The sequence below is a fragment of the Equus caballus genome, chromosome 20, assembly GCF_041296265.1.
Source record: "Equus caballus isolate H_3958 breed thoroughbred chromosome 20, TB-T2T, whole genome shotgun sequence".
NCBI classification, from domain to species: Eukaryota; Metazoa; Chordata; class Mammalia; order Perissodactyla; family Equidae; genus Equus; species Equus caballus.
The window spans coordinates 28,000,407-28,022,438 of NC_091703.1; the positions used below are offsets into that span (position 1 = coordinate 28,000,407).

Here is a 22,032-nt window from a genome sequence, read left to right on the forward strand (position 1 = left end):
AACGAAATACGGAATACAGGATTTCCGCTTGACTGAGTACAAGGCTACCAGGTTCAGGGAAGTTACACTCCAAGATCTTAAGTGCTAGTGCACCTGCATTTGCCCGGCGGCAGAGAATGGGAATTCCAGCTGGGGGAGCTGAATTTGCTGGGTTCTCAAGCGAGACCATCGCTTCTGTCCCTAGAGGACCAAAGGGAGTCACAAGATCCGAAATCCCGTGAGTTTCTCCAAATCAGTTGTGGGAAACTTAGCTGATTTTTACTTAGATTAGGTCAGACCGGATCTCAAATTTTGTGTACTTTGACAGGACAAAGGGATAAAGGCAGAAACTGGCATCTCTAAAAGAATTGACTACCACCTACACATGTCATAGCTATTTCGTTATGTAACCCTTCAGATAACGAAATCCTGAAATCCTCTCCATGGCCGCGCCTCTGTCTTCAGCCCCGTTTAATAGCTCACTGCCCCTTTCTCTTCAACCACACTGCTCAGTTTTCAATCAGTCCCTCTTACTGTGCGCATATTATTTGTTCTACTTGAAATACTCTTCTACACCTGGTTAATATCTCCTCAACCTTTAAACCTGAGCTCAATCATTGCTCCTTCAGAAAAAACTTCCCCAAGACTTTCCAAGTAAATCTTCGTATTTGTCTTAACTCTGTATCCCCCGGTTTCTTTTATTGCGAAGTTTGTGTTAATTTGCGTGATAATTTGATTGGCGTCTGTCTCTCTCACTCGAATAGTATTTCCAAAGGGGTAGGTGCCGTTCATCAACGAAACGCCGTCCGCCGCAGTATTGCACACAATAAACGTCAACAGAACAAATACGTGAATGCTGACCACGGTCCTGCAAGGTGAATGCCATCCCAGTTTTGAGAGGAAGAACCGAGGTTCCCAGGGAGGAGTTAATTGTCTAAGTGGCAGAGCTGGGACTCATGACCTGCAGACGCTGTGGAAGTGAGTAATGCGGAAGAGAAAGAGGAATTGAATTCTTCCATCTAAGGGGATGGATATTAACGATGGCATTCATGGCCAGCTTCATGAAAGAAAAATGCACAGATTGTAGTCTTTGAATGTGGCTTCAGAATCATCATAGTGAGACCTACACTATTCAACTCAGAGAGCTAAATGCTCTGTGGGAAGGTGTTCCATAGACAATAGAACCTTTCCACTTGCTAGCAGTCCTCTCCCCCCTCCAACCTCTGTCAACCGGCTCCCTCTCACGACATAGTCCCAACGGTGTAAAGAATTCTAGACAGGAAGTGCAGACATCTGGATGTCAAGACAGAAGTTAGAAACAATGATGAAAGAAGTGCCTCAGCAGAGAAGGCTGCTTCCTAGAAATGAGGACTCACACGCACAAAGAGGTCAGCTAATTTGCTAAGGCCATTCAGGCAAAAGATGGCAAAATCAGGATAGGAAACCTCTGCCTTCTGGCTTCCAACTTTGCGCTGTTAAGAACATTACTCTACCACCTCTCTCTTCCTCGACATCCAAGATCCTTCTCTTCAATCAGCTTCACATTTCGAGGTGTCTATTTTGCCTACTTTGAAAACTAAAATAAATAAATAAGCAGCCAAATTGTCTAAAGACGTCTGTTTTAAATGTATTTGGTTAATAAATCAGTTCCTAGATTCCAGCATTCTATGTCAAATGTGATTTCTAGAATGTGAGTGCCTTTGTTGAATTCTTGCCTCTTTTTGCCTAGTTCACTGTGTGTTTTTGTATGCTTTTATCTGCTGCGTGATTTATCACACAATTCTGCCATGACTCTCCTTCTTGGTGAGTTATTACCCTTTTAACAGTCAGAGGAAAAGGTGTGATTCTTACAGCCCAATGCATTTCCAAAGCAAATAAATGTATTTTCTTTCATGGTATTTAACTGAAAATAATACAGAGTATTCATTACTAGTCCCTGCACGCATCATCGGGGCCCAAGATAAGTGCACAAGAAAATATCATGAAAGTGGAAGCGTGGCGGGTAAACAGACTGCGAAAATTAGTGAAGAGCTCACAAGTACACGGATAAAAAGACACACATACACAGACAGAAACTCGCTTTAAAGGAATGACATTCCTTCTATCATATACGTCACGCTCTAAAGATTAAATTTATTTCTTAAGTGTAGAAATTTAAAGCAAAAGCGTACTGTGTAAACTAATTAGAAAGTTCAGGACTCTATTAGAGCTGGCAGTTTTGTGCTGCTCATCTCTATCCTCACACCTGAACCAACGACTTCTAAAGCCCCCTTTTTAAAAGTTATGTTTGAGAAACCCTGGCCGCCACGGGCCAGTGGCGCAATGGATAACGCGTCTGACTACGGATCAGAAGATTCTAGGTTCGACTCCTGGCTGGCTCGTTCTCTTTATGCGAATCTTGTTTAAATCGAAACTGAAATCAATTCTTAAAAGCCTTTTCGGATTCCCATTACTTTGAAACGCCGCAGCCACCCCGCAACGCAACCTTGGCTGTTGCTTAATTAACTCCGAGGGGGTCTTTAGAGTCAGCAAAGGAACACTCACAACCTCAGCCTTTGTTTTTAAATCTCATAACCGCTAACGATGGGGAGACGATCACATACAGAGACCTACAGACAGCTTTACGTCGGAGAGGCTTTAAAGGAAAAAAGAAAAGAAAAAAGTAAAAAAGCAAACAATGTGGGTCTACGAGCGTCGTCCTCACCATTTTTCTCGTTGGGCAAAGGCCCCGCCGCTCTCATTAGAAAGAAAAGAGACATCGCTCCAGGTAATGTTAAATCAAGAAAGCCTGCGGATGTGGGGACCAGAGATCGGCGCCGCTCGGCTCTGCGCGCCCCGTGCTTGCGTCCCGTCGCCCCCGCACCGGGTTCAGCCCGGCCCTCGCCTCCCAGCGCCGTGACCTCCGGGAAGGGCGCTGCAGACGCGCCGCGTCGTCAAAGGATGTGAGAAGCCGTCCTGCAGGACAGCAGAGCTCCTTAAATTTACGCTTTTCACCCTGCGGAAGCTTCTTGAGGTTCGCGAATGTGCGCTCCAAGGAGCGCTAACAGTTAAACGAATACACACGACCATCCCTGAAATCACCTTTGGTTGACTCCTTTGATCTTCATGCCATCGCTGAATCCGGAGTTTGAAAGAGTGTCTAAAATGGGGTACGGCTCAGCAATAGAATGGGATTATATTTTTATACATTTCACACATTTTTAAAACAATCAAAGTATGACAATTTTAAAGTTTTTATTGTGAGAATTTCAAACATGTGAAAAAGAAACAGAACAATATAATAAACCAGCATGTATCCATCGAAAAGGTGATCGAAGGAACACTTATGATGTTCTTTGCTGACTCTAAAGACCCCCTCGGAGTTAATTAAGCAACAGCCAAGGTTGCGTTGCGGGGTGGCTGCGGCGTTTCAAAGTAATGGGAATCCGAAAAGGCTTTTAAGAATTGATTTCAGTTTCGATTTAAACAAGATTCGCATAAAGAGAACGAGCCAGCCAGGAGTCGAACCTAGAATCTTCTGATCCGTAGTCAGACGCGTTATCCATTGCGCCACTGGCCCGTGGCGGCCAGGGTTTCTCAAACATAACTTTTAAAAAGGGGGCTTTAGAAGTCGTTGGTTCAGGTGTGAGGATAGAGATGAGCAGCACAAAACTGCTAACTCTAATAGAGTCCTGAACTTTCTAATTAGTTTACACAGTACGCTTTTGCTTTAAATTTCTACACTTAAGAAATAAATTTAATCTTTAGAGCGTGACGTATATGATAGAAGGAATGTCATTCCTTTAAAGCGAGTTTCTGTCTGTGTATGTGTGTCTTTTTATCCGTGTACTTGTGAGCTCTTCACTAATTTTCGCAGTCTGTTTACCCGCCACGCTTCCACTTTCATGATATTTTCTTGTGCACTTATCTTGGGCCCCGATGATGCGCGCAGGGACTAGTAATGAATACTCTGTATTATTTTCAGTTAAATACCATGAAAGAAAATACATTTATTTGCTTTGGAAATGCATTGGGCTGTAAGAATCACACCTTTTCCTCTGACTGTTAAAAGGGTAATAACTCACCAAGAAGGAGAGTCATGGCAGAATTGTGTGATAAATCACGCAGCAGATAAAAGCATACAAAAACACACAGTGAACTAGGCAAAAAGAGGCAAGAATTCAACAAAGGCACTCACATTCTAGAAATCACATTTGACATAGAATGCTGGAATCTAGGAACTGATTTATTAACCAAATACATTTAAAACAGACGTCTTTAGACAATTTGGCTGCTTATTTATTTATTTTAGTTTTCAAAGTAGGCAAAATAGACACCTCGAAATGTGAAGCTGATTGAAGAGAAGGATCTTGGATGTCGAGGAAGAGAGAGGTGGTAGAGTAATGTTCTTAACAGCGCAAAGTTGGAAGCCAGAAGGCAGAGGTTTCCTATCCTGATTTTGCCATCTTTTGCCTGAATGGCCTTAGCAAATTAGCTGACCTCTTTGTGCGTGTGAGTCCTCATTTCTAGGAAGCAGCCTTCTCTGCTGAGGCACTTCTTTCATCATTGTTTCTAACTTCTGTCTTGACATCCAGATGTCTGCACTTCCTGTCTAGAATTCTTTACACCGTTGGGACTATGTCGTGAGAGGGAGCCGGTTGACAGAGGTTGGAGAGGGGAGAGGACTGCTAGCAAGTGGAAAGGTTCTATTGTCTATGGAACACCTTCCCACAGAGCATTTAGCTCTCTGAGTTGAATAGTGTAGGTCTCACTATGATGATTCTGAAGCCACATTCAAAGACTCCAATCTGTGCATTTTTCTTTCATGAAGCTGGCCATGAATGCCATCGTTAATATCCATCCCCTTAGATGGAAGAATTCAATTCCTCTTTCTCTTCCGCATTACTCACTTCCACAGCGTCTGCAGGTCATGAGTCCCAGCTCTGCCACTTAGACAATTAACTCCTCCCTGGGAACCTCGGTTCTTCCTCTCAAAACTGGGATGGCATTCACCTTGCAGGACCGTGGTCAGCATTCACGTATTTGTTCTGTTGACGTTTATTGTGTGCAATACTGCGGCGGACGGCGTTTCGTTGATGAACGGCACCTACCCCTTTGGAAATACTATTCGAGTGAGAGAGACAGACGCCAATCAAATTATCACGCAAATTAACACAAACTTCGCAATAAAAGGAACCGGGGGATACAGAGTTAAGACAAATACGAAGATTTACTTGGAAAGTCTTGGCGAAGTTTTTTCTGAAGGAGCAATGATTGAGCTCAGGTTTAAAGGTTGAGGAGATATTAACCAAGTGTAGAAGAGTATTTCAAGTAGAACAAATAATATGCGCACAGTAAGAGGGACTGATTGAAAACTGAGCAGTGTGGTTGAAGAGAAAGGGGCAGTGAGCTATTAAACGGGGCTGAAGACAGAGGCGCGGCCATGGAGAGGATTTCAGGATTTCGTTATCTGAAGGGTTACATAACGAAATAGCTATGACATGTGTAGGTGGTAGTCAATTCTTTTAGAGATGCCAGTTTCTGCCTTTATCCCTTTGTCCTGTCAAAGTACACAAAATTTGAGATCCGGTCTGACCTAATCTAAGTAAAAATCAGCTAAGTTTCCCACAACTGATTTGGAGAAACTCACGGGATTTCGGATCTTGTGACTCCCTTTGGTCCTCTAGGGACAGAAGCGATGGTCTCGCTTGAGAACCCAGCAAATTCAGCTCCCCCAGCTGGAATTCCCATTCTCTGCCGCCGGGCAAATGCAGGTGCACTAGCACTTAAGATCTTGGAGTGTAACTTCCCTGAACCTGGTAGCCTTGTACTCAGTCAAGCGGAAATCCTGTATTCCGTATTTCGTTTTCTTTGCTTGTTTTTTAGATATGTGACTAAAACACACACAGACCACCAACTCAAGGTACCATTAAGCCGTTCCCTCCTCTGCTTTTTCACTTCCGAGAAATCCCACCCACAGCCCAGCAGATGCAGAGCGCGCCGGGCGCTGGGCGCGGTCCTGCTCCGGGAACAGTCGGGCTCCCCGGTTGCTACCCCGGCGGAGTGTCTGGAGCTGAGCTGGAGGCTGAGTCCCTGGAAATGTCGGAGAGGAGCAGCCGCCGGTCTAGGGACCCTGCCTGCGAGGGGCCCAGTGCCCGATTCCGTGTCCGTCTGTCCCACAGACTTATTTCTAAGCACACACCCAAGTACGTAAACTCGCCCTAACCCCATTCCATCCCAGCCGGGACCGTTCTGTGCCTAAATGGCGCTGTCCGTGGAGCCCACCGAAGCGGCGGCTCTCGGCGCCCACCTGACAACTTCTGGCAGCGAGTGGCCCCCCTCACCCGGGGAAGCCTCGGTCCGGGGAAGCCTCGGTCCGGAGATGCCGGGCGGACTCCAGATCACCGCGCGCCGCCTGGGTCTCCCGGAAAGGTGCGGCTCGGCCCTGAGCGCGCTGTGGAAACACCTGAGCGGAGAGATGCAGGTTAGGACCGACCACGGACCGAGTCCCCGGAGGTGTTGGAGAGGGTGCGGACGCGGATCCCGGAACAGGAAGAAAAGGAACGGAGAGTGAGGTTAAGCAACCGCCTCTGCCAGGCGGGCATCTCCGCCTAGTTCCTGCGGGCAGGAAACTCTTCTTACTGGTTTCCTCCACCCTCTACTCCATTCCACTGCACCTCCTCCACACGCACATCATGTACGGAGGGTTTTTGGAAATAGTTCTGGCTAGGGAAAAAAAAAGAAAGAAAGAAAATGTTTGGCGGAGGTGGATGGCATCTGGTGGCATCACCCTTTGTTTTTCATGTGTGTTTGTTTTGCCATTTTGTTTGATTCCCTGCGCGTGTTTATTTGTTTCTTTGTAACTGAGGTATGGGCATCCCTCACGGGCTTCCTGGCCATCTGGTTGTCTTTCGCGAAGCGCCTGTTCAAATCAATGTCCCATAGAACAAAGCCCGTTGAAGAAAACTTAGAAAAAGACTTCAGGCCTCTGAGACAGACAAGTGTTTCCTAAACAGGACATAAGCACCAAGGATGAAAGAAAGGTTGATCCTCTGGGCCTCAGGTAAACCAAACACCTTTTTCGTCAAAAGACTCCCTTAAGAGCGAGGAAACACTAGCCGCAGACTGGAAGATCGGCGTGATACACGCACGTATCGCAAAGGTCTCGGGTCCAGATGACGTAAAGAACTCTTAGAGTACAGAAAGTGCGAGGAAAGGATCTAATTCTTAAAAATAATTCGGTGGATTTTGAGGAGGAGTCCTTCTTCTTCCAAGTTCTTGGCGGAAGGCGCTCCGCCAACGTCGCGCGGCTGACCCGGCGGGAGTGAAGATGCAGGAGGAGCGCTGGCTCCTCCTGTCCGGATAAGGTCAAGTCTTGGTTTTCGGCGCGGGAACCGGAGAGGGTGTCGGAAGGCTCAGGCATTTGGAGAAATGCGGCTCTTTCTATTTCCTGAGCAGGGTGACAAAAGGTCGGCGGACGTGCTGTTTCCGCCCGGTTTCGAACCGGGGACCTTTCGCGTGTTAGGCGAACGTGATAACCACTACACTACGGAAACGCCCGGGGGCGGCAGCCTTTCGCCGGGCGGGATGGAACCGCATTCTCCTTTCCCGGGCGCCCCCAAATCCAACAATTTGGAATGATTTTTCTTCTAGTGTATTTTCAGTCACGCTGCATTTCTTTCCCTCCCACTGTTCGTTTGTTAAAACAACGTTCTAGGAACTTCATGACTCACAACCAAACGTCACTTCAAACCAGACGCCAAATTCCTGCCCGAAAGCCGGCCACCGTAACCTCGGGCTCCTAGGGGATTCGCTTTCACGGAATGACCCGACGTTCTCCCGTGGCTTTGCTTTCCATCTCTCTTCCTGAGCTTGAGGAGCCGGGACCCAAGACACCGAGCGCCGGAGACCATCCGACCTTCCGCGAGGGCAACGCTCATCTGCAGGGGACTGCTGACAGGGGTGAGGTGGGCTGTGCCCCGTCTACTCTCGGGAGGGGGTGACAAGAGGGGTAGGCTTTGGGAAGTCATGTGACTGGACCTTGTGCGGAATGGGTTTAGGAGTCGTCAGTCACCCGGTTCTGCAGCGGTCCTCAGGCTGCTCTGGAACGCCTGTGCTCAGTGACCCGCGTCAACCTGTGTAACCGACGGTGTGCTTGCCTGTTCTTTACTGTCCTCCTCGCTTAAACCCGCGTTCGTCGCTGCCCGTTTTTCCCTTCCCAGGCTTCCCCATGGGGCTCTAGAAGATGCTCGACAGGCACATGGTGCTCGTCCCTCAAATCCTTTGAGAGAACTTCGTGACAGGACAGCAAGGCGTCTGCGTCTCCGACGAAGAGCAAACTTGAAAACTCCACTGTTGGCAACTAAAACTTGGATTGGTCCTAACGTGGCAGGAAAGAGAGAAGACACGCAGCATTTCCCAATCAGCAAGACTTTCGATTTTTTTTTTTCCTGACGTCAAGTCGGCAGCATCAATGATATTGTTTATTACTCGTCAACAATTTGATTAGACGTTTATTTTAAAGAAATTAATGAGTGGCGCATAATGTGCCCCATCCTGACCCAGGCTCCGGCAGGTACCAGATGTCCTGAAAAATTAGAAAGGCCTGGGGGAGCAAAGGGCACACGCAGTGATCGTTATGATAAAATTGCGCAAAATAGGGTCATTAGTTTTAAACTTGCCAAGTGAAAACACGGAGACAAATGCTCAGGGTGTTTTCACAGAAGCATAGAAAAGGGGCAATTTCTCGATTCTTAATCATTAGGAAAGGCTTATCAGAAGAAGCGATAACTGATGTGAGACTTAACAGGTGGAAAGAAAGATATTGGCTGAGGAGAGGTGGAGAGGAGAGGGGAACCTGGCATTCCGAGCAGCATGGAGCGAGAAGCTAGTGTTTGGGGCAAACTCCAAAGAGTTCCGGATTTGAGGCCGGGAGTAGGGAGAAATGAGAGAAAATGGGAAAATAAGGGTCAGCCTAGGAAGAAAGGGGAGGGTCTTCCACTTGACACTTTAATGGGATATTGATGTGGATTAAGGCTGCCCCAGCTAGAGAAGCCCAAGGTGACCTGGCCTACATGCCAAACTATACGACCCAGTGGACTTTTTTTATGGTATGAATTAGGACCGCCCCAGGGAGAGAAGCCCAGGGCATCCTCACCTACATGCCGATCTATATGGCCAGATTCATATCTAAAGTTATATGACCGCACAATAACCAGACCCCATCTGCACTGAAATCATTTAATGACTTTTTACATCATCTTTTCTTTTCTCCAGTAAAAATAAGTGACGCACCCATGCCTTATGAAATTAGCCCTAACCCTCAACTCGGGGCAGCAGCAGGAGCTCTGACCGCCCGTGGGTCCTGTCCCCACGCACCAGCTCTGCCTGCGCATGGGTCCTGTCCCCATGCCAGCGGGGGCAGCAGCAGCTGCTCTGCCTGCCCATGGGCCCTGTCCCCATGCCAGCGGGGGCAGCAGAAGCGGCGGCAGCAGAAGCTCTGACTGCCCATGGGTCCTGTCCCCATGCTATTCTACACTACTCTCTAAATAAAAGAGCACTACTGCCAGGTCTTGCGAGTCTAAGAAATCTTTCTTTCGACTCCTCAGCTCACCGACCCCGCATCAATATGAGGGGGAGAGTTGGGAAAGTTTGAAGAAGGGAGATGACGTTTTCCATTTGGAGCTAAAGATCTCTCTGGTTGATATGCAAATAAGGAATTTAGGGGGCCAGGAATGCAGACAAAGGAATGAGGAAGACGCTCTAATAAGAGCTCAAATTAGAGCTCCCAGGCGAGAGAGCCAGGAAGGGAATTCTGCAGGTAGCAGAGGCAAAACCAGAAGTTGACTTTTGATTTGGTGGGTGAGGAGGTACTTTGAGTCAAGTCAATCTGGAGCCCAGATTCCTCAGTGAGATGGAAAACAGGAAAATAATCCCTTCCATAGGCAAGTTAAGGAGTCCGTTTGGAAGTGTGCTGAGTTATCAGGACCTGTGTGACCTACAAGTGGAGATAAGACATATGAGTTTGAAGTGGGTGAGGGGCCTGGGCAAGACTGGCAGATTTTAGGATGATTCATTAGTTCCCAGCGTGCAGCTATCTGAGAAAATTATGGAGGTGCAGGGATGACAGAGGAAGGAACCCCCCCAGCATCGGAGAGGGTAGTGTTTCTGTGGTGTTATTATAATGTTAACGTCAGTTCTAATAAGTGCCCAGACCTGTGAGGTTTCTCTACATGCGTGTGAGGTGAGGCTTCACAAGCGCAATACAGATTGTGGGTTGGACATTTCTGGGCTGGTCTAGTACCTTGGGACCAACGTTAACGTGGAATTGTAGAGGCAGGGTCAACATGAAGCAGCATTACAATGAGAGAGAACAGGGTACAATTCCAGGTAAGAAGCGCTGATGAAGACCAAGACTCTTATGAGTTTGCAAGAGAAGTCCTTTCCATGTGAATCCCGTCATGTTGAGGTTTCCACCTTTGCCTCACACACCAAAGAGTCCTGGTTTAAAACTTGGTGGGAACACTCATGACATTCTTTTCTGAATGCTCAACTTTCCAGCATCCCCACTCTTTACATTTCAATCTTTCACCCTTTCCATCCCATCTGCCAATACACAAATGTTGATGGAAGGTGCAATGCAAGGAATGCTGAAGTGGATAGAACCCAGCTTCAACACACAAGGTGATTGATTAGGAGAGAGCACCCGGGAAAACTTCTGTCAGAGTCTAAGAGCTGCTCAAAAGAACCGTAAGGCGAGGCCAGGAAGGTTCAAATGAGGAGCAGTCATTGGTGATGGGAAGTCATGGACCAGGTGAGATTTAATGGGATTTAGGGGTAATGAGCCTGCATTAATCTTAGAGTATTCCAGTAGAGTATTCCAGTTAGAGTTTCTCCAGTAGAGAAACAGGATTTCAGTTTGAGATAAGACACTTTAGTTAAAGGCGTATCTGTGAATTTCCAGGTCTTGTTTGGGAATTAATTTGTAGAGAGAAAGCATTTTCCTGTTACCATACTGAAATACTCACCTGTTCTTTGATTCCAAAGCTCATCTCATAGTATTAGAAGAAAAACGTCTTGAGTTCTCAGCATGGGAAGTACTCAACTCGTCTTTGATTCGCTCACATGACTCAAAGCCCGGTTCATGTAACAGCAGTATAGACATCACCTGAGAGCTTGTAGAAATGCAGAATCCTGGTCACAGTCGTAGTGAAATAAAATCTGCATTTTAGTGGATCACCAGGTGATTCCCATGCCCACGAAGTTCTGAGAAGCATGGCTCATAGCACTATGCAGTGGGCGAAAAAGCTACTTGGTGCAAAATTGGACGAGGTGGGATGGCGGGGCGAAGAGTGGTCATTCAAGGAGCCATTCAAAAAACCCAAATATTGACAATGTGCCAGCTGTGGTGAAGGTTCCAGGAGGCAAAAAAACCAAACAAACAAAAAAAAACCCCACAAAAACAAAAACAAACAAAAAAACCAGAAAACAACAACAACAAAACCTTAAGGGAGTCACAGAGATGACCTAAAAGCTAAGTGGTGAGTGAGACTTGATAAAACGGTAAAGGAAACGAAGACCAAGAAGCAAACCTGATTCTGCTAGGCAATTCCAATACTCATGTCATCATATTAGAAGAAAAACGTTTTGAGTTCCCAGCGGAGATATTTTGGTGTTCCCGTCACAGGCAATCAGGAGAGATTTTTGTTGGCTTGTTTTTTCGTAAGATTGTTTGGCCGAAGCTGTCCCTTGCACTTGTGGGGCTTGATGGGAGGTCTAGCTCCAGTTGTCTGCATTTGTGTCCAGTGAATTGCAAAAGGTCGCCTTGAGAGGCCCCGCTGGGATTCGAACCCAGGATCTCCTGTTTACTAGACAGGCGCTTTGACCAACTAAGCCACGGAGCCCAGGACACGGGGCCGCTGACTCACACATCATTTGAAGGTGATGTTGCTTTTCAGTCTGCCCTTCGTAGTTCTCAAGAATATTTGATCCGCAGAAGAGTATCAGGACTAATTCTCAGGATCTGCGTGAAGCTTTTCTCTTCGTCTCTCTTAAAAGGTGCACAGCTGGTTATACGCTGTGCTAAGGGAGAGAGAAAAAAAGAAACTTTCTTGAGCCGCTGGATCTTGAAATATGCAGCCAAGCCCTTTCACTTCGAGGAGTTTGTGCGGCTTCCTATGGAAGCTATTTCTCAGTTTCGATACTTCTCAGTTTCTGTAATAGGGAGATAATGATCGGTTCGATTGACAAAGCAAGGAAGATCGCTGTGAGGCTTAACTGAAACGACGCGTAAGTCAATCGGCAAAATGCGGGCACTCAAACACTGTTGGTTTTCTTCTCTTTGAGGCCAAGCTGTTGCTTCGTATCCCACGTGAAACTGACCATTTTCGGGTATTCGCGAAGACTGGCAAACAATTTGCTGTAGCACATGAAATGTTTTATAAAATATACAGTACACGGGCGGGAGCGGCGGCCGCCAGACAAGCCAGTCTTGCGAGCGGTCTCGCTGCTCCAGCGATTCGAGTCAGGCTCCCTCGGGGCTGCAGTCACAGAGGACAGCCAGGCCCCGAGGAAGAAAGCCAATTTAGCTGAAGACGGGGTAGTAGAGGATGAGCCCAAAAGACCGGTAAAGGTAGCATCCAGTCCTGGTGCCGCGAAGATGAAACTTAAGAGGAAACTTGGCGGCACTTGAGGGAAAGAATAGAAAGAAGTGCAAATAAACTGGAAAAGGGGGCAGCACAAGGAAAAGAGAACAAAGTGGCTGAGCACGAAACTAAGGGTCCAGACTTAAACAGGAGGAGAGTCGAGAGGCCGAGGAAGCAGGGGAGGGAGAAGACAGATCTGATTGTCCCCGACCTGTATCTCAGTCTCAGCGCTGTTCCCTGCTACCTCCCCTCTTGTCGGATCCGTGGGAATAGCGTAATCAACTATTTGTAAACGCAGACATCAGGAGCCTATAAATGCACTTGTAACGATCAGGAAATTCCACCACCTGTCTCTCTTTCTCTCTCTCTGTTTTCATATTTAGATAAAAGTAACTCGTGTTTACACAGGTGAAATCAAAATCCTGTTGTATCTAAAAGTTGATTGCGAAACCCAGGGTCACACAGATTATGTCCTATGCTTTCTTCTAGAAGTATTGTAGATCTCTGTTTTATATTTAGGTCTATGTGGTAGTGATATTGAACCTGAAGTGAGTTTGCTCACCTGTTGCACAGCAAGCCAATCTCTGACACCGGGTGCAGTGGAAGAAAGGAAGAATTTTATTATTGCACACCCCTAAGCAAGGAGAGAGGGCAGCTAACACTGAAATCCCAAACTCCCCAAAAAGCTAAAAGCAGGGGGTTTTATTTGGGGTTTTAGGTAGGGGAGCCTGTGGCCTTGCTGGTCAGAGCTTTCCCACCAGCCTGTATCTCCTTGTGGGGTGGAGACAATGGTTCCAGGTGCTTATCCTTGGCGGTGTCTGTCTCCCTGGCGGATAGCGGATTCTGGAGCCAGAAAGCCAGGGAGTAAGCAGGGAATGAGTGCTTTGGTTTTAACCTCATATATGTTGGGTTTAATGTGGGGAAACTGATATCAGGGCCGGTATCAGTAGGGTGAATAACATCCCCTCCCAAGGTATCCGTGTCCTAATCCCGAGAACCTGTGGATGTTATTTTACGTGGTAGTAAAAGACTTTGAGATGTGATTAAGTTAAGGATCTTGAGATAGAGAGATTGTCCTGATTATTCCGGGGGACCCTATATGCAACCACATGTCTCCTTATAAGAGGAAGAAGGGGGGACTTAAGACACACAGATAGAAGAGAAGACAGGGTGACCATGGAAGCAGAGATTAGAGTGATATGGTACAATTCTGGTGGCCACCAGAAGCTGGAATGGATTCTCCTCGAGCCCTTGGACCTCACCAACACCTGGGGTTCAGCCCAGTGATAATGATTTTGGATTTCTGGGCCCCGGAACTGTGAAGAAGCAGCTTCTGCTGTTTTAAACCACCAAATCTGTGGTAATATCTTAGGGGAGCCATAGGAAACAAATACAGTCTATGATACATTCTGCCTTAACTTTTGTATGAGGCATGATGTATGTGTCACGGGCCTTTTTTGCATCTAGACTTCCAAATTTCCAGCATCATTCCATGAAAAGTCTGTCCTTCTCCACTGAATGGTTTTCGAAAATCAGTGGACGATATTTGTGTGGCCCTATCCCTGACTTCTCTATTCTAGTCCACTGACGTATGTGTCTATCGTTTTGCTAATACCACACTGTCTTAATTATTGTAGCTTTAAGTCTTGAAACGGGATAATTTGAGTCCTCTGGCGTTGTTCTTCTTTTTCAGAATTGTTTTGGCTACTTTGTTTTCTTTGCCTATCGATATAAATTTTAGAATCAGCTTGTCGCTGTCTATTTAACAGCGTGCTGAGATTTTGATTGGAACTGTTAGGAATCCAGAGATCAATTCGTGGAGAATTGATACCTTAACAATTTTGGGTCTTCCAACCTGTAAACAAGATATGTGTCTCATTTTTCAGTTATTTGCATACGAATTCTACAGATATATTGTTAGACATATCTAAATACTTCCTTTTTTGAAAAAATTCAAATTTTAATCATTCATTGCTGCTATATAGAAATACGACTGAATTTTGTATGTTGACCTTGTATCTCTCTTATTAGGCCCAGGAGTTTTACTGTAGATTGTATGGGGTTTTCCTCATAGAAGATCAGGTCTGTGAATAAAGACAGTTTCATTTCTTCTTTTAAAATCTGCACAGTTGTTGTATTGTAGCAGCTAGGATTTTCAGTACTTTCCTTGAATCGGAAAAGTGAGAAAAGGGACATTGTTGCCTCGATTCCAAGTTAAGGGGGAAAGCGTTCAGTCTCTAACCATTATGTATGATGGTAGGTGTACATTATTTTTTGTAGATACTCTGTGTTTGATTTTATTTTATTTACATTTCATAAATTTTTATTATGAACGGATGTTGAGTTTACCTGAGTGCTTTTTCTGCCTCTACTCGTAAGATCGTATGCTTTCTGTCTGCTTGGTCTATTAATTTGGTGAGGAACATTGCTTAATTTTTTGAATGTTAAAGCAGACTGGGATAAACCCCATGTAATAACAATGTCTTATGCTTTTTACATATTGCTGAATTTGATTTGCCAAAATGTGTTTAAAGATTTGTGTGCTTATGTTTATGAGTGCTACTGGTCTGTGGTTTTCTTTTTTTTAATGTCTCTGTCTCCTTTTGGTATGCATATGTCAATATGTATCCCAGAAGTCAACAAAAACCAGTTTCTCTCTGAGACCATTGGAGTATTAACTGGATATAATAATGGTTAACTGCTGAGTGGAAAATCCCCACAGAATGTATATCCATCACTCAATGGCCTCCTGGCTGGGCAGGTGTGCTCATGCAATGTGTGACTGATATTTTCAAGGAAGTGGGCACTCCACAAGTGAATAATACGTGAGGATATATCCTTGAAGTCAGGTGAATATTGAAGTCAACTCCTGCATCTCAGAGAGGATATTCTCAAAGTTTGTCTCCTTAAGAATCAATTTGCTTTTACTGCATAAGAAATCACCCCAAATGTCGGTAGCATAAAACATAATTATTTATTCTCACAGGACTGCTGGTTGGCTCAGGGTCAGTTGATGTAGGCTGGGCTCACCTGGGTAAATTTATTGATCTCAGCTGGGCTTGCTCAAACATCTGGGGGTCCGTTGCTATAGGTTCAGAGGGGAGAGAGAGTGGACTCTGTTCCGTGTGAGTCTCAGACTCCTGTGGAACTAGCAGGCTGGCTCAGGCATGTTTGACTGCCTATAGGAGCACAAGAAAAATTAGCCCAATAGCACAAATATGTTGTTTATGTCCAGGCCAATAACTTTCTATTAGCCAGGTCAGGCATATGAACAACCCAGGACTCTTCTGAGGGGTCTGCAAATTCTAAACCAATTTCATAATAATGCTCGATATTTATGATGGGGTTGGTGGTGATCTTAACGAATGTGGTTTTTCATCTTTTAAATTGAAATGTGGAAGTTCTGGCTTCAGGACAAGGGGTGAAGGAGGAGTAATATAAATTGCTGCTAAATTCTGCCACAGTTTCCTGGAAATATGAACACACTGATTTAGTGTCCGGCATGCATTAGAAACCACAATGTCACGTCAAGAAAGGGTTTTGACCTTTGTATTTACTACTGTATCTCCAATGCCTTGTAAAGTATCTGGAACATAGTAAGCTCTCAATAAATATGGGTCAAAAAACTGAATAAATGTAGACTAGACTGAGAGTGTTCCAGGAGGCTAGAAATGGAGAGTGCCATCGAACATCTGAAGTCATTCTGATCCTGTATTTGCGGGTGACACTACCCATTAAGACTTTCAACGTTGCGTGTGTAATATGTAGATAGTTCATGTGTCTGCATACCTCCTCTCTGAACCAGGTTCACGGGAGTAAATTCTTAGCCATAATACCTATCTGTGTCCATTTTTAATTTTCTTTTCTGATTTTGGTTCTAGTAAGAGCACTTAAGAGACCGTACTATCTTTGGGTTCCATGGTGTAGTGGTTAGCACGTCTGCCTTACACGCAGAAGATCCTGGGTTCAATTCCCAGTGGAACTACGAGATTCTTTATGTTTCCATTAAGAACAAATGTGGTGAGCTCCTTTCTCTTGCCCTCCAGATGTGCCAAAGTTCTTATGGGCGTTTTGGACTGGACCAAATGTCCTACAGGTCTAAAATAAAACGATTCAGAAAGAAGAAAATAAAGGAATGGGCTAAGGTACACCGGGTAGAAACAAGGAGAAGGCAAGGTTTGTGATCTCGACATTAGATAAATTTGACTTCAGGCCAAAAAGATTAAACACGGCCAAAAAGATCAACTTTTAATGTTAAAGGCCATGATTTCAATAAAGCTAGAACAGTTACAAAGTTATGTGCTAAAAGATGCACCAACTACATTTGTAAAATAAAAATTGCAAAAGATACAGGGAATAGATTTAAAGAGCACTAAGAATACTAGGCTTTAAAATGACACCTTCCACACATGATAGGTCAAATGGACACAAAACGAGGAAGGATATAGAAAACCAAATCCGCATAAACCTGAAGGTAGAACTTGTACCGATATATATCAAAATTAATTAATAACCTGGTATAGAGAATATACCTTCTTCTCAAGGGCACAGGGAACACTGACAAAAATTAGTGACGTAGCATATCACAAAAAGAGCATTAGTAAGTTCCATTAAGCAGAACTATTACAATCAGCACCCTAGGATCCTAACATGGGCTTGCTAGTTTATAGAACTCAGCCTGGACCTTGTGGAGTGTTCTGCCCCATGCAATCTCTGGTGTGAAATGTACAGTGTTGGAAATTACTGCTGGAAAATGAAAACAAATATCTTACTTGGAGCTTTCCAGCATTGCCAGAACTCCTGATCCTCTTCAACGTGCTTCTCTCTTTTCCAGGTAAGTAAAACAGACTGAAGATAATGAGAACTATTTTTGATCTGTTGGAGAAGGAAGTTACAAATAGAAAAGTTATAAAGTACAATAACCCCTGGGTTGTTGGATTTGAGTTGGAGGCATCAGTATGAAATCATGGTTATATCTATTTGTAGATAACTAGATATAGATATAGACACTTGCATATGTATGCATGTGCACATTTTCTATCTCTGTCCCCTGAGAGAGCCTAGAAGCAATGAGCATACCTAGTACTCGGATCTTGATTTCTAAAAACCATTCGATGGTGAATGGATCCAGAGCTTTTTTGAAAAATAGCTGATCTCAAAATTGGGGCAAAAAAAGTACGATATAAAGGAGGAGACTTTCCTTGTCTCAGAAATGAAGAACTTCTTTAAAAATGATGGTACATGTCAAAACGACTTTGGAGTTAATTTGAAGAGCTCACATTGGTCAGATCTGTGACAACTGGAGCATTAAAATAAATGGTTAATGATTGTAACTCATTGAATAAGAATCCGTGAATCCATTTGAAATGAATGAATGAATGAATAAATGAATGAATAAATAAGCAGAGGAGGAGAACCTCCTCCTTAGAATAGAATTCTAAGCAACACAGGTCAAGAGAACAATGCAGTTACTACATTGTCAATTTGAAAGGATTACAGGAATAATTGATTCTTACCGAATTATTTATGCATGCCAAACTAGTACGTAAAACCCTGAGGAGGATGAAGATGTTTGCATAATTTTCAAGGACTCTCCAGAAATTACTTTTCTAATGTGCATTTTTCTTTTTTTATAGTGAGGAAGATTGTTGCTGAGCTTACATCTGTGCCACTCTTCCTCTATATTCTGTGGGATGCCGCCACAGCAAGGCTTGACAGTAGTGACAATGTAGTGGACGAGAAAAGAATAGTCTCTCTTTCTTAAAAAAATAATAGTGCTGGAACAATGGGATAACCACATGGAAAAAATTAACTTTGACCTTGATCTCAGAGTATAAACAAGAATTAACTCCAAATAGATCATAGACCTAAACAAAAGCACTAATTTATAAAACTCTCAGAAGAAAACATAGGAGAAAATCATCGTGACCATGGAGCATGTGAACCATAAAACACGAAACTTTGATTAAATGTTCCCCATCAAAATGAAAAACTTCTGCTCTCTGCGAGAGCCCAGTAAGAAAACGAAAAGGCAAGTCACACACTGTGGGAACATACTCCAATACATAACTGAGAAAGGACTTGTATCCAAAATACTTGAGGGACTCTTACAACTCAATACTAAATGACAAAACCCAAGAAAAACATGGCAAAAGACTTGAACACACACTTCAAAAAAGAAGGGATATGAATAGTCAAGAAGCATACGAAAAAATGCTCACTATTAGTGATGGGGAATGCAAATTAATGCCACGATGAGATTATTCTTTAAATACAGTAGACTGTCTAAAATCTAAATAACTGACAATACAAAGTGTTGGAGAGGTTTGGTACAACTGGAACTCTCACAAAATATCATTTGAAATGTAAAATGGCACCAGACCTTTGGAAAACACTTGGTAGTTTCTCAGAAAGTTAAACACACATTTACCAAATGGCCCAGCAATTCCATTCCTAGCTATTTCACAACAAGAAATGAAGACTCATGTGATGGTTAATTTTATGTGCCAAGAAGGCCAGGACATTTGGACCCACAGGACCCACATATTTGGTCAAACAGTAGTTCACATGTTGCTGTGAAGATACTTTTTAGACGAGATTCACAGGTGAAGCAATAGACTTTGAGTAAAGCCGATTTCCTCTATAATGTGGGTGGGCCTCAGCCAATCAGTTGAAGGCCTTAAGAGAAAACAGACTGACCTCTCCCCAGGAAGAGGGAATTCTGCCAGCAGATTGCCTTTTCATTCAAGCGGTAACATCAGTTCTTTTCTGGGTCTCCAGCCAGTCAAACTAACCCGCAGATTTTGTATTTGGCTACTTCCACATTGGTATGAGTCAATTCCTTAAAATCTCAGTCTCTCTCCCTCTCTTTACCCATCTATATATCTTCTCTTTCTCTGGAGAACTCTGACTAATACAAAATACGTTCAAACATACTTGCTACATGAATGTTCATAGCAGTTCTACTCATAATAGCTAGAAAATTAAAACAATGCAAATGTCCGTACACAGGCGAATAGAAAAACAAATGGTTATATGTCTGTACAACCGAGTACAACTCAGCGACAAAATGAAATAAACTGCTGATACATGCAACAACATGAGTGACTCTCAAAAATATTGTGCTGAGCAGAAGAAGCCAGGAACACAACATACATCGTGTATGATCTATAAGAAATTCCGGAAAAGGGGAAACCATTGTGAAGGAAACAGATCTGCTGTTCCCTGGAGCTGGGGTGGGGATGTGACTGACTGGGAAAGGGCATGTATTCCTTTCCTATCGCTGTTGTAACCACAAACTGAGTGGTTTAAAGCAACATAAATTTATTGTCTTACAGCTGTGGTCAGGAGTCTAAAATGGGTCACCAGGACTGCATTCCTTCTGTAAGTTGTAGAGGAGACTCTGTTGCCTTCCCTCTTCCAACTTCAGGAGGCTGCGGCATCCCTGGGCCCATAGCCTTGCATCTCCAGAACCTCTGCTTCCGTGATGTGACTCCTCCCCTTCTCTGATGCCGACCCCTCTTAAGAGGAGTCTTGGGATGACATTGGGCCCAATCCAGGTAATTCAAGATAATGACCTCATTTCAAGATCTTAGCTTAATCACTTCTGCAAAGTCCCTTTGGTCATGTAAAGTGACATATTCATAGCTCTCAGGGGTTAGGATATGGACATCTATGGGGGCGCCATTATTCTGACTACCACAAGCATGGGGAGCTTTTTCAGATCATAGAAATGTTCTCTACTTTAATTATGTTAGCTCTTACATGCATGTATAAATATGTCAAAATTCATCAAATTTTATACTTAAAATGGGTGCATTTTATTGTAGGCAAATCATTCCATAATGAAGTTGACTTTAAAACAAAAGAATCAGAATCTTGCACGAACTCTCTTGGATTCTGCTTTGTTCACATAAAAATGTATCTTCCTCATCTACCAGACAGAGAATAACAACTAATTATTGCATTCTGAAGAGTGACGGGATTAATAAACATTTGTCCAATTAATACCTAATTTTCTTTCATCACCAAAACATCTGGGAGCCCCTATTTCAGGGCTCTTTTCACGCTCATGAGTTTAGCAGAAAGTGCTTTGTCCCCCTTTGTAGAAGAACCTTCTCAACGTCATCTCCCCTCCTGCTCTGTGGTTTCACAGTCTCCTTCTTGTGTACATTCTCTTCTTCCACGATGCGAAAGGTTGGAATATTTCAGAGTCAACTTCTGCTGAATATGTCGACTTTTCAGAAAGTAAGCTCCGATTTTGCCAAGTGTACAATATTGAAAGTGCTATTTGAAAGCTCTCTAAATACTGATAAAATAGAGGTTCCACATTATATTGTTAAGTGATGAAGGCAAGTTGCAGCACGATGTGTAAATAAGCCGACTCTTTCATGGAAAGAAGGGAAAACAAAAACTTATATACCTTGTCTACTTGTATAAAGGAAACTGGAAACCATAGTAAGCAATTATGCGCAGAGTTCACCTACAGAAGTTGGAAATGGTTTTCCGGTAGATGAGGTACAAGGAGAGGAGGAAACTTGTCACTGTACCTTTTTATGTTTTCTGTGAAACGTGTGAATATATTTTACCTGAAATGAAACATTTTTAAAATAACGAGGCTTCTACCTGTCGAATGGATCTTCAGAAAGTTCAAAACGAAGCTGTTTCTTTCCTATTACGTTGATGTTAATAAAAATTTTTTCATATGTCATTAAAAAAGCTTGTTTCATCTTTCACTGAATTAGTGGAGACCCAAGTGTGCAAGTGTGGGAAGCGCAGATGGTTTTATAAGTTCTTTTCGGAAGGAAATAATCCCAATAGGTCAGTTTTTTGCAAGCATCAGTTTCCCAATGGAAAACCTTGCCACACGTGGATCTTTGCCCCTTCACGGGTCACTGCTGTCCTTTGACACTGAAGATAGGGACTAAACAAGGATCTCAACTTTGGGGGAAATGCCTGGTGTGTGTTGAATCTTTTAATTCTCAGCGAGTTTTTTGTTTTATCCGTAGATTGAGTCCTGGGAGCAGTCGTGAGACTGAGGGACGATATCTGCGAATAAAGATAACAACAGCCGTCCTGGCCTGGCCCGTACGGGGATCGAACCCGCGACCTTGGCGTTATTAGCACCACGCTCTAACCAACTGAGCTAACCGGCCACGAAAGTCCTTGTCCTCCTTCTGTCCCTAAAGTTTCCTATAAGCCCAAACTATTGTTTCAAAGTTTTTCCTAAAACGAAACAGAGAATTCTTTATCTCTTCCCATTCCTGCCTTCCCTAAATGCACCTGCCCTGACCTTCAATTTCCTTTAAAAAACCTCTCCGTCCCAGCACTCGTATGTTACTTCTTTAAAAAATCGCAAGATATTAGGTCAAATCGCTCTAGCAAATGGAGCTGTCTGGATGAACAGTTTCCTTTCAGCAGTGGAGTTCAA

The 22,032-nt window shown here is 44.0% G+C and overlaps 6 non-coding genes across 6 annotated transcripts; 2 read left to right on the forward strand and 4 right to left on the reverse strand.

Moving 5' to 3' along the window:
- The first annotated feature begins 2,287 nt into the window (after positions 1 to 2,287).
- Positions 2,288 to 2,360, forward strand: TRNAR-ACG (transfer RNA arginine (anticodon ACG)). The gene has a single exon. It is a non-coding gene; the product is annotated as a tRNA-Arg (tRNA).
- A 1,105-nt stretch (positions 2,361 to 3,465) lies between these two features.
- On the reverse strand, positions 3,466 to 3,538 carry TRNAR-ACG (transfer RNA arginine (anticodon ACG)). The gene has a single exon. It is a non-coding gene; the product is annotated as a tRNA-Arg (tRNA).
- A 3,903-nt stretch (positions 3,539 to 7,441) lies between these two features.
- Positions 7,442 to 7,514, reverse strand: TRNAV-AAC (transfer RNA valine (anticodon AAC)). The gene has a single exon. It is a non-coding gene; the product is annotated as a tRNA-Val (tRNA).
- Positions 7,515 to 11,787: 4,273 nt separating this feature from the next.
- On the reverse strand, positions 11,788 to 11,861 carry TRNAT-AGU (transfer RNA threonine (anticodon AGU)). The gene has a single exon. It is a non-coding gene; the product is annotated as a tRNA-Thr (tRNA).
- A 4,653-nt stretch (positions 11,862 to 16,514) lies between these two features.
- TRNAV-UAC (transfer RNA valine (anticodon UAC)) lies at positions 16,515 to 16,587 on the forward strand. The gene has a single exon. It is a non-coding gene; the product is annotated as a tRNA-Val (tRNA).
- Positions 16,588 to 21,683: 5,096 nt separating this feature from the next.
- Positions 21,684 to 21,757, reverse strand: TRNAI-AAU (transfer RNA isoleucine (anticodon AAU)). The gene has a single exon. It is a non-coding gene; the product is annotated as a tRNA-Ile (tRNA).
- Positions 21,758 to 22,032: the final 275 nt, after the last annotated feature.